We start from the raw sequence: 7052 nt of genomic DNA, 5'->3' as shown, positions 1-7052 counted from the left end.
GATGGAGAAACCTATCAGGATATGTCTTCAAGTTTTAGTTACTACACAGTTACAAAAACAAAGCAAAATCGCATTTCCCACTTTTAAGAAAAGCAGCTTTGCTGTTTTGCTATTTTTACTATTTGTTGTAACTTAGATATTTTTACAATTTCAGTTGAAGATAATAAGACATTCAAGCAATATTTTTAGAGGCACCAACATAGCATTCTACTAAGCTAGGGAAACTCCCAATGGGCTCAATTGTTCCTACGAATCATATGGATTTAGAATGTGAAAGAATGATTCAAAGAGGGAGCAAAAGACAGATACAACCCAGATAGCATGATAACCTGAATGTTCTGCTGCAGTCCTTAACCAGCTGTATTTCACAAACTCTGTTCCCTTTGCCTCTGCTTCCCTTTCTTTCCCATATTAATGCTGCTGCTTAAGCTCATTTTGATACGTGCATATGTTTCAGGGCTCCTTTGTAAATTCTATTACAATGTCATTTATAGTTTTATTTGAAAAACATATCTATTTATGTGTTGATTTCAGTAGAGTGAAATAGTCATGTTTTTCAATTTATATCCATTGCCTTTTAATGCTTCCCTTAGCAAATCTAATACATTCACTTTATTTGGTGTTCCACAATTTTGCAGTTCAAACGCATGGCCTTCTGTTACTTTCTTGAGAGTAAACACTCTCGAGACATTTAATATCTATGATTTAGACAGTGTCGTCATTATTATAGTGATACAGTAGGAACCAATGAAAATATCAGAATACTTGAAAAGTAATTTTGTATACATAATATCACTGAAATGAGATCATGTGGAAATAGCCTAAAATATTAAACTAATCTCCAGTATGGCAAGGATAATATTTTCTATCCCATATCTTGCTGGATGAAACGAGTCATTTATCATATACGATGGCTTTTGAAATACTTCAGAACCATAGAAAACTCTAATAATACTGAGTTTACACAGCTATAAAGGGAAAATGGAAACTCTACACCTTAAAAATAATAGTTTATTACAAAAATGTATGACTCAATCTGGGAACTGGGCCATAAAATTTTAAAAATATATTATATATTTTAATTTTAGATACAAAAATAGGTATGTTTTTTAGTAAAATCAGATTGCTGAGTAAAAGCAATACAAATATACGGCCACTTTAACATGCCAGTTTCAGTCTCTTAACAAGAAGCAGGACTGGGGTTTGCACCCAGAAGACATCCTTGAACCTACCTAAACAGGGCAATTTCTACTCTTTCTTCATATAATATATACTCCTTAAATTCCCCAATACTCACTCTATCTCTCTTTCCAGTGATTATACAAAGAAAGAGTTGATAACTTTTTTTTTAAAACTCCCAACAGAGCAGTAGTTCCCTATGAGCCAAGTAGCTTCCCTGACTGTCAGACAAGCCACACTAACCATGATGCAAAGGATGAGTTCCATTTCAGTAAACGTGTGTACATGCGTTTTTTCCAAGAACCATCATATGAATTTGCACATGGTCTGTAATAACTCGAGCATAAGGCCAGTCTGTAGTAACACTATAGAGCACAGCAGAACCTATCAGAGAAGTCGGTCTATATGTGCTTAATCAAACTGATATGACAACAGCCTGATTAACAGGAGCAAGTGTGAGAAGTGCTTCACCCACTTCATTTATTCCTTCTCCCACTTCACACGTGTTTATGGAGGGAATCTTACATTCTTAGCACTATGTTAGACACTAGGGGTATGATGAAAACAAAGACTGACATGTTCTCTGTCTCTTGGAGCTTATAAACTACAGGTAATTTCTGCATCTGATTATTACACTGCATTTTTGGGGAGGAATGTAAGGAAAAAAAGAAGAAGCGATAGATAAAAAGGTAGGTAGATATTAAGACTCTTTCTTCTATCACCAAGAAGTCAATGTCTTAACTGCTTCCCATTGACTCCACCCTTTTACACGAAATGATACTATTTATACCCAAGTCACTTTTTATACCCAAATAGTAGAATCACTATTTAAAAACCTATATAAGAAAACCATTTCTCTATAGAGAATGCCTAAATATTTCCTTAAAACTTTCAGGAGAATTCAGCAACTATCACTTGAGCACCTACTGTGTGCCAGGGATAGGAGAAAGATACAAGTGTCCTTTCCTGGTACTGCAGAATGTTCCTTTACTATGAACAGGAAACAGTGGAGAGCAGTGTGGAGGGGATTGGCAGATGAAAAAAGACAGAGAGGAGGTGGGACCACAGTTGACTTTTCTCAGGCACTGCTACCTTTTCTCAGTATCTTGAGGGATGGTAAATATGCTTTTTAAACCACTAGTATGTTAAAAGGTTTAAGTCGGCCTGGATGGTAACAATACAAAGACAATGAGTAATTTGTCAATATTTAAGAATCAGAGTATTTTATGTAACTACATATTTCTAGCTTATCTTGAAAATGTGAAGGTAGCTGGCACAACACCCTGCAGCCAAGGCATCCTCTCAGACCCTCACATGCCTCCCTCACCCTGCTTCACCCACTTAAGCCACCTACTTAGTCTCTATCAGCTATGGGTTCCCAAAATTGCCAGGTCAGAAAAACCATCGAGACTCTTGACTGAAAATGTAGATCCCAGCTCACCCTCGAGAGATGCTCACTTAACAGATCTAGAATAAAAGCGGACTCTGAACTGTTACAGGCATCCTACATGACTCTTTGTAAACAAAGTAGTGGGGGAAATGCTGTTGTAGGTATTTCAGTTTTCAGCTCCAAAATGATTAAGAACATGCTCGTACGCTCACAGTAAGAGTCGGTGATCTCAACCCAGTATTGATTAGCGGGAGTTTCATAAGTGTGCAAGTAGAAATCATTAACCTCATACATTTTATTATGTGTGAGGAGATAGATAAAAAAATATAAATATAAACAAGATTATACTGTATAGCACAGGGAAATATATACAAGATCTTGTGGTAGCTCACAGAGAAAAAAATGTGACAATGAATATATGTGTGTTCATGTATAACTGAAAAATTGTGCTCTACACTGGAACTTGATACATTGTAAAATGATTATAACTCAATAAAAAAATGTCTTAAAATATAAATATATATATATCCATGTGAAAAGGATTATTGATGTGCTTAATCTCAGTGCCCTAGATTGATGCAACATAGTGTTTAATGCATAATTACAGCATCTCCTGTGGGAATCAGTTGGAGTTTTTCTGAATTAGGTCAGTACCAACCATGGCTCCACACTGATACAAAAGTGGCTGAGGTACTCGCTACAAAACAAAATAAGATTAAAAAAATACAGATTACCCTCATATGTGAACTTGGCCAAGAGTCACCAAGATGGGTATGGAGCCTTGGTTTCACATCATTATGGATATTAATCAGAGATGTGCTAATAAAAGGTTCACAAACTCCTCTCAGGCATAGGAGGAGACCCTAATTTGTGGGATTCTGTCAATTTCTATGATGTAACTAGCCCTGCCATGGCTAATTTCAAGCCAACAGGATGATGTCACTGAACAAGAAGCTGAGGATGAGAAGAGATGTGCTCAGTCACCTATGATAATGGCACAAGATGAATCTAGCACATCACATGATTTAATAATTACCTACAATTTAAGTGCTGAGGACAAAAAAAAAAAAGATCCTTGCTTTCAAGTCTTTTATCATGTCACTGCAACTTTGTCATATACACACAAAAATATGAAGAAATATAGCCTTCTTTGGTATCAAAGGAGGCAGTAATGATAAATACTATCATTCACTGAACATTTACTCTCTCCTGACCATTACATTAATAGTTAATTACATACAAAGATACTACATTTATAAACACATATACAATATCTAGTTAACTGAATCCTCACTATGTTCTGGACAGTATTCCTAGCACTTTACTCTATTATTTCAATGATGTCAGCAGTATTTTTCTCTCTTTCAGAAAAGGGAAGCAAAGTTCAGAAAAAATATACAACTTTTGTGATACCCTGCAACTGGTGAATATGAATATTGAATCTGAATCCAAGTAATCTGACTTCAGAGCTAACACCTCTAACCACTAATCCCATCACACAGACAATAAATGGTATCAGATGTCAGCACAAGGAATGAACACCCAGGCATAGTGGTTCAAGGTTGATTCATACTTGTGTGACCTGTGAACCCTTGCTCTCTTCAGATTTATAATCAGGAGTTAATATTGCCAATATCACTGAAAAATCAGGATAAGTAATCATATTACAGAGTCTGTCGCCTGAAAATCGGTAAGAAATACATTAACATGACAAAACAGAGAGTAAACCAAATTTATATGGCAACTGTGATTTGATATTTTACATAAATTCACAAAATACAGTCCCCTGAAAGCTTTATTATAATAAAGTTAATTTTTTCCAATTTAAAGTAGAAAATATTTCCATTGTTTTCAAACATGTAAGACAGCTGATCTCATTGCCAAATTATCGTTATTATCCTCAAAACTAAATATAACTTTCTCTATTTTGTCCAGTATTTAGTAATGCAAGGATGCCTAGGAGAGGCCTTCTTTTTCTCTCCCTACTGTTAACCCCTCTCACTCAACTTCTCTTTTCCCCTCTCTGTCTGTTGGCAGGGAAACTTTCTTATACTCTAACTTGAAAATATATCTCTAGAGTCTAGACTCTAACAAGATGTGGATCACTTCTGATTTTTTTTTTCCTTGACTATATTCTGCATGTTAAATCTGCACACTAAATGGTTTCCCTTGGTTCATTTCTGGTGGTCTCAGTAACAGAATAGATCTAGAAGGAAAGGAAATAATAGGATGAGAAGTGATGGGCAGCAGTTTGCTCCTCCACCAAATCAAGCAGCCCCATGGTAAGAGCACCTGCTACTCACTGCATTTCTGAAACAAAGAAAGAGGACTTTGGGGTGGGAGCCAAGCGACTTTCTTGTCCTTCTCTGTCAACTGTCCCACTCTGTTCTGGTAATGCCTGTACAACGGTTGCTCTTTGTAAAGACATTCTATCAGTTTTATAGCTAGAGAATATTTTATCCAGATTCTGAGATTTCTGTTAGCATTCCTCTGTTTTTCTCTGATTTCACACTCTTACATATGGCTCTATAATTATTTTAGTGACAAGTTGAGAAAGTCTATGCCAATTGTTTTGAGATAAATATAATTAAAAAACCTGTCCTAGGAGCTCTTACCCATTTGGTTCTTTGGATTATTTCTAAGATACAAGTTCTATTGTGAGGTTGATGTCACTCTTCAGATGCTCCAGGATTGTTTATTTAGTGTGAACCAGGTCCAGATGTGCCTAAGAATATCTGCTCTCATCCTCTGAGCAGCCAGAGCCCAGGGGTCCTGGTTAGTCCACCAAAAGGGATAAAAAGAAATGCAGAAACAATGAGTAACTACAAAGCCCATACCTAGTACTCTTCTAACGAGCACACCTAAACCATTTTATTTAATCTTCATAACAATCCTAACAGCAAGGAATTATAATTATCTCTGTTTTAAAGAAGAAAATGCAGTGGCTTTTGGACTTTATATAACCTGCCCAGTAGCAAACTATGTGACACAAAGTCAAATTTTGAACTCAATTTTTGTCTAACGTCAGGAGCTCAACTCTAATTTACATATGTAAGTGATGAGCTTGTACTAATATTGAACACTGATACAACAAAAGACTCACAGTGAGGAGAATGCTTTTAAATTATTGTGGCTAATCAGAAAATGCACAGTCTAGAAAGCTCCATAATAGTTCATTCTATCAATAACAAAATAGTAATTCTTTGGGGGAAATGTAAAGTGTTTTGAGAACACAGGGGAAGTTTTTAGTTTTTATCTAAGACTCATCTACACATTTTTTATTAGGCATATATTTCATAAAGTGTTGTCAGAGGAAAGGAATTTTAGAACTCAAATCTTACTAAAAATATCTAAATTCCCAAAATTTCAACTTCAGTCTGTACACAACTGTTTGCATATTATGATCAGAGAAAATATTCAGGGGAGATAGAAATATACCATGATAACACAGTTTTGGATTTTCTTTTCCTTTACAGATCAGACTTACAACAGCTCTCATTGCTCATGTTGGAAAAAATCTAATTTCACAGCCAGTTCCAAAATCCTGCTGTTTTGCTGTTTCAGCAGAGCTTACAGATATGGGAATGAGTAGAGTCAGCCCTTATTGTAGAGAGCTATGAAATTTGTGATTTCAATATCCTTCATATATAACTTTTATTGCTAATGTTATATTTCTTTAAATGAATGGGATTTCTATGGTGCTGGGCCCCCTAAAGCTAGTAAGATGCTGTAATTGATCTACATATCTGCAAAGCCAAATGCCTCATAAGCAACTCAATTAAAATATCGAGAAGGTACATATTCATACAGGTAGAATGAACATAAGGTGGAGGAGGTAGGTGTAAGCTAAAGTATACTAACATTTTATTTAAGAACACTGGAAATTGAAATTATAACCTTTTATATTTAAAAATTGGGAGTTTAAAACTTTCTCCTAAATTTCTTCATTCTGAACACAGCAAAATTTTGCAGTAAGTGGAGCCATTTCCTTAAATTCACTAGGAACAACTGTCCTCCGATTTCTATAAAATATAAATTAAAAAATCTAGATCCTAAACAGATGAGTTTGAAGAGTCAGATTTCATTTTTGTCTGTTAGGGGGAGGGTATAGCTCAGTGGTGAAGTGCATGCCTCACATGCATGAGGTCCTGGGTTCAATCCCCAGTACCTGCATTAAAAAATAAATTAATGAAGAAACCTAATTACCTCCACCCCCCCAAATTCTCATGTTTATCATTTTTGCCTACTGACTTCAAAATACTGTTAATTTACATTCCCAATGGACATGGCTTAAAGATTGGTGATGTCAGAAAAAAAACAACACAATATAAGAGCAGATAATATCCGTAGGTTTATCAATCCTCAAACTAATAAATATTTAAATCATACAAGCATAAACTCTATTCTCTAAATATTTATCTCTAACAAAGCTGAGATAAAAAAGCTACTCTTTAAAATTTGAGACTTAAAAAGTATTTATATT

The 7052-nt window shown here is 35.2% G+C and overlaps 1 non-coding gene across 1 annotated transcript; it reads left to right on the top strand.

The window, feature by feature from the left end:
* Positions 1 to 6670: 6670 nt before the first annotated feature.
* Positions 6671 to 6742, top strand: TRNAV-CAC (transfer RNA valine (anticodon CAC)). The gene has a single exon. It is a non-coding gene; the product is annotated as a tRNA-Val (tRNA).
* The last annotated feature ends 310 nt before the right edge of the window (positions 6743 to 7052 follow it).

This window comes from Camelus bactrianus, chromosome 4 (assembly GCF_048773025.1).
Source record: "Camelus bactrianus isolate YW-2024 breed Bactrian camel chromosome 4, ASM4877302v1, whole genome shotgun sequence".
Lineage (NCBI taxonomy): Eukaryota > Metazoa > Chordata > Mammalia > Artiodactyla > Camelidae > Camelus > Camelus bactrianus.
This window is presented reverse-complemented; position numbering and strand designations above follow the sequence as displayed.